Here is a 6,000-nt window from a genome sequence, read left to right as displayed (position 1 = left end):
CATTATAGGTACTGTGATCAGAGCAATGACTCATACAAGTGAAGTATATAATTGTCCATGTAACTTGTTTGAAGTCAGTTGGATTCCAACATTCTCATTCCTGTGTATAGCTCTTCTTAATTTTTCTGTATATATTTTTCCCTTGAAAGTCTGCTGGAATTTGCTAGGAGGTTTTTTGATATTATTGTTAGAGAAAAAGATACCAACTTGTATCTGACAGCCTGAGAGAGGCAAGACTGCTGCAGCTCCATGTTCCCAGCTCCAACCACTAGCAAGGCTGAAAACGTATTTCCAGTAGGACTCTGGCACATCTCACTTATTCATTGTCTAAACTAGAGGAAGTTCCTAACTCCTACTTTCCTTCTTATCCCTTCTTTAATGACTTTTCTTACTACTACTATGCTTTTTGTGAAATGTAAATATTGGCTATGGATTTAGTTTAGATTCACTACTGTGGGAAGTATAGACAGCTGTTTGGGGCAGGAATCTAAATCTAACCTACTTCGTATTGCTCGAAGAAAACACTTCTTTACTCTGGGCAAGTTGGAAACTGCTGCTTAGTTTTGAAGCTAACTTTTACCTTCTTTAATATCCTAAACATGCTGTGTCTGCAACCTCCTGAAAATTGGGAGAAAACAGCTATAGATGATCCAAAATTTGCAGGTTTATACAAACCTTTTCTTGTAGATACTACTGCATCACAATTATTCCAAAGCAGAGTTTTTTAACAAATTTATACAAGGGTGTTGCTGGCTTGAGTTTCAAAGGGTATGCAGCTCAATCTGATTCTGTGGATTTATAAATACCTACACAGTACACTTGTACCTATTAATTGCAAGAAAAGACCCTTAATTTAACAGGAACCATTATTTATCTAGCTTCCAGTGAACTCATTTCAGATGGGGAGTGCTTTTTCACTAATAATTTTGTTTCTTCTCCCTAAATTATAAATACATTTTCTATTCCTCTGCATCTCAGTCTTGCCGTTACGGATATAATTTGCAAAACTCCCACACAGCTTACATACGCTATGTGTACATATATTTGTAAGGTTCTTTAAATACAAGGTGGACCAAGCTTCCTTTTGAGTGAAATGCCTTAATCCCCTACTCTATGGGCTGTGTCCATACAAAGCACAGTCTTTTCGTGTGCCCCCAACGTAGGTGGATTGATGATGGTTTCTGTAGTATTAGAGAAGCCAGGAATTGAAGCAGAATATATCCTTAGATCATCCTTTAGGAATTCCAGGAATGAAGAGAAACAGTTTATCTTCTGCTAGGTATCTGCCTCTGATCCTTTCTTCTGGGTGGGCATATCTTTGAAGCTTTGCTGACTAATTTTTACTTTGAGTTCTGCAACTCTCCTTCCTCCCCTCCTTCCCCCCCCCCCCCCCCCGGGGCAAAAAAAAAAAAAAACAAAACAAAAAACCAAACACAAACCCACCAAATATAATTTCAGAGGTATGAAGTGGCTCACAAAGAATGAAATAAAGCCACAGTGTAGCCTGCTGACAGTGCCAGCTGCTAACATCTTTGCAGCAAGGCCTGGGGCCCTTCCAATCCAGGGGCCCTACTGAGTTGCACTGTCTGAACACTAAATAACTACATAGGTAGGATGTTTCTAGCAAGTCCATTCATTTCAAGGCAATGTGGTAGTAAATATATTTCTTTTATATTGTTTTTATGTTCACATCTAACCCTAGCCTCAAGTCCTTGTTTTCTGATGGCATCTTTTATTTTGTTGTTTCAGTGACGGGTCTTCCTTTTTTAGCAAAGGGATATAAAAGTGGTACCTGTCTCTAGACAGGCTGCCTTTGTGACAGGAACTGGCAGGTTCTCATTAATTCCAATAACAGGGTCCCAAGGTCCACTATTGCTGTCAAAACATCTGCAGAAGGATTCATGGCGCCTAGCAGGCTTTCTTCTCACTGAGACAAGAAAAGAAGCAACAACAACCAATTCCTGACCTAGATTAGTCAGCACACAGTTTATTTTGTATTGGGGGGATGTCATGAAGGAGACTAGCATGATGAAGACCAGCTAAGATACTGCAGAAGGCTATGAAGAGCCCATTGCGATGAATCTTTATACCTTCTATCATTTAGTCACGAGGTCAAAAGACAAGTTAAATGCCCTTTGGGAGGAGCGATGATAGGATAGTACTGGTGTAAGAATTAATCGTAGAATCTAAGAATTAATCTAAGAATTAATCATAGAAATTGCCGTCAGTGGAAAAAATATGCCCTTAGAACAGAATCAACTGTGAGTGCTAGACCTCCTGAGACTATAGGGCCTCAGAGGATCAGTGAAATAGAGAAAAAGGATCTATGACCTATGCCCAAATTCACATGGTGATGCAGTGTAGATGCTCAACTATCAAGTACTGGAGCCGTTTTCAGAAAGGGGATCAAACAGATGGAGATGCTCGTGTTTTGCATTGGTGAGAGCAATCAAAGGCAGAGAGTAGTTCTGGGCTTTATGGGAATAATTTATTTTGGGGAAAAAGAGTCCATTAATTATTACTAATAGTTAGGAAAGTTGTTCTTGCTACAATGGTTCCACCACGGACACAACTCTGTCTACGCTTTGGCAGGTGTCGTTCATCCTGAGGGAACTCTGTTGACCAGAGAAAGGATGGTAGAGCCTTGGATTGCAAGAAGTCTCGTGCTGTTCCCCGTGAGTAAAATGTTCACTGCTGTAACTAAAATCAAATTGAGTTAATCTCTCGGGATTATGTTTTGTATCTGAAAACGTAGTGGAGGCAGAAAACTGGACATGGTAAGGCAATAAAGTATAATGTCTTATATTTCTGTTGCCATTAAAACTAAGCTTAACAAAGGCTGAGTCTCTAGGGCCTAACAAGCTACAGACAGCCTCCCCAAATCTTGCATCAAACCCTCCTCTCTGTCTTGATATCTTCACTGATATTGTGCACATTAGGCGGCAAACTTCTCCATCCCACCAAAGCAAAACTTTTATTTTGTATTTTTTGTTGCCTTCTGTACTGACTGTACAGGCCTGCTTTTAGCATCAGTCCAAAAAAGTGATCCCAAGCTCCTGCTTTGACCTCACATGGCTTCTGTTACTGCTTATACAGCCAGGTCTTTCACATGCCTGGTATGGCACTGCCACCCCTTTCTGTGTTCCAGGACAACAGGGAACAGGCAGCTGGCTTTTAAAGCCCAGCAAACTCGAAGTCAGGCTTCTCTCTGCTCCTACAACTATAACCTTGATTTGGGAGCTAAAAGGAGCTTAGCACAGGGTCCAGTCCTTTGAGGAAGGCTTGTTATGTTGGAAGGTAAGCGAAAGAAAGGTAAAGAATGACAAAGGACTGAGCATTTATTTGTTCAAAGCAGACATCTGATTCTCTTGATCTGGACTTAAGACCAGAGCACTCTGCATGGTACGAACAGTGTGGGCAGCCCTGCTACTCCCATGGCTCTGCCCCTCTTCTGGCTCTCCCCATTTATGGTGGGGCTAATAGCACTGCTGGGCAGATGTGGGCTGCTGTCCCTGGGGGTCTGACAGGATAGGGAGTAGGAGCTGGATTTTTCACGTATCAAAAGAGAAGGTTTGGTGGTAGGAAGGACAGGAAAGGGAGAAGTATGTGTATCCTTCCTTCTAAAGTTGTCTTTAAAAAAAAAAGCTCATGGGGGGTTATTAAAAAAAAAAAAAAGCTATGTGGATTTAAAACATTTCTACTCCCCTCAGTGGAGGGCTCTATTTAGGGCCCTAACTTGCAAAATTAGTTACAGGTCTGCATGTGCCAATTAAGAGATTTGGCTGACAAGATGCATGTTCTCAGTGTGCTCTGTGGTCATGACAAAATACTGGCCAAGAGCCTGATTCTCCTTGCTTTATAGTAACTGCAATGCAAACTTCGCCGGGAAACTGGATCGGTCTCTTATTTCCAGCAGGAACTGTTATAGCAAATCACCTCATTTCCGGATTTCATCTCCTGTTTAAATTCTTTCACTTGCTTTTTGACTCATCAACTCTCCTCCTCCTTGTCCCTCAGTTTTAACCTTGCGCAGGGAGTGCGGAGGGCTGCTGGAATGCACATAAACACGGCACAAAGACAGGGGCTGCGTTGCTGAAAGGTCAGGCCAGCCTGGCGGCACACAATGAGGAGCAGGCTGGGCAGTGGAAATTTACAGCCCTTAGCTGGGCTGCAGATCGCTCCCCTTGCAAGAACTGCCCCACTCTTTCGGAAATGTGATACTTGAAGAGATTCAGCGTAAAAAAGGCTGAGTGCTCTTGAAAGTGTCGTTGCAAAGGACTGTTTTCATTTGAGGAGAGGAGGGGACTTTGGGGTTATGTATCACATACTTTTAATAAAGGAAATTTGCTTTAATCGCCCTAATCTAAATCTGTTATTAATAGTATCAGATTCTGCAAGTGTTTGTGTTTTACCAGTATTTGTTCACTGAAAACTATCATGATCTTAAGCATGATAATTCTGCAGAAAAACGACACAAGCATGACTCAGTATGAGAAAAGTGATCTACAGAAATAGGAATGGGCTTCATTAAGAATTGACTTCAGAGTCTTTAGTCCTTTACTGTGTATTGTATCAGAGTGTACATATGCAGTTATGCAATAATATTTGCTCGTAGCTATTTGTGTTTCATAGGGATACAGAGTGGTAATCAGTGGTAAATGCTAGTGTAAAACTGCCATTCATCCACAAGAAAGAGCTGTTTGTCAAAGAACTTCATTTGCTAGACATAATACGGAATTCATCTTTCTACTTACACTAATGGCTTTTAGTAGGAACTTGTTCGATGCTGTTTAATTTATTTTTACATGACATTCTGGTACCACTATCAAAAGATCTGGGTGAAGGGTCATGACAACAGTCCAGCTATTTAGCACAGTGTTTCTGTAAACAAATCAGTGAATTGTTTGACCAGCATGAGGTAATAATTCCCCAATGCATTCTGCATGAATGTGCTACAGATACAAAGAAGTTTCATTAACTAGTGTGAACCTCCAAAATGAAAAGGAAGTGTAGAAAGAAAACCTTGTGAAATGCATGTTACAATTGTAGCTGGAACTGAGGGTCATGCATCATGTTTTGGGTCTGGCTATTTTGGAAAGGATGGGTTTCTCCTTATTGTAAACTGACTGTTGTTGCTTATATTTCAATAGTGCCCTAAGTCTGAACTCTCATTCTAGCAGGTGTTGCCCTGTGACAAGCATACTATGACATAATTTTTCTTGCCACAAAAAGCATGTAGTTTAAATTAATGAGGTACAGTGTCCTTATTGTTCCCATTTTGAGGGGATGAGGAAACTAAGGGTCAGGCAAACCAAGTGACTTTTAATCAGCATCATGAAGGAGTCTGGTAGAAGCAAGCTCTGGGCTTTGTTCTGGGCTTCTGTTCCTCAGCTGCAAGACCCTCTGCTTCCCTGCCTGTCTTCCTTCAGTTGGAATTAGTCATCCACAGCCATATCACATGCTTAGGGGCGTAACTGCCATGTGGGGTGCACAGACCCCAGGCATCTCCCGCTGCATCTCTACCTGACTCACCTTCAGCTGAAGTCCTGCAGAAAATTAACCTGGAAGATAATTTCCAATGGAGAAAGACTTGATAGCATAGGCTGAGGATTGACTCTTTGTTTAGATGACTCAGTAGTAAAGAAGGGTTACATTTATCTATCCTTTTTCTTATTCTATCATTCGGCTTCTTCAGAAACACTTTCAAAGTGTTCATGAAACGCAGCCTTTAGCACAGTCAATACCAAAGACCTTCCTGCAAAGTATGTTAAATTAATTCCTGATAAACATGGCTCTTCCTCTTTGCACACCTTGTAATGATCCATACATTTTTTCATCAAATATATAAGCTTAACCCTCCCACCCCCAATCTGTTCTCCCAGCCATGAATCTCTGGCAATTTACGACGGCGGTGATAAGACAGGGAAAGTGGTCAGGAACTTGCTGATCTTGGGAACCCTGTGAGACCTAAACCAGCAGTAATCTATTCTGTCATGAAGC

Source organism: Calonectris borealis, chromosome 3 (genome assembly GCF_964195595.1).
Source record: "Calonectris borealis chromosome 3, bCalBor7.hap1.2, whole genome shotgun sequence".
NCBI lineage: Eukaryota > Metazoa > Chordata > Aves > Procellariiformes > Procellariidae > Calonectris > Calonectris borealis.
Note: the sequence above shows the minus strand (reverse complement) of the source record.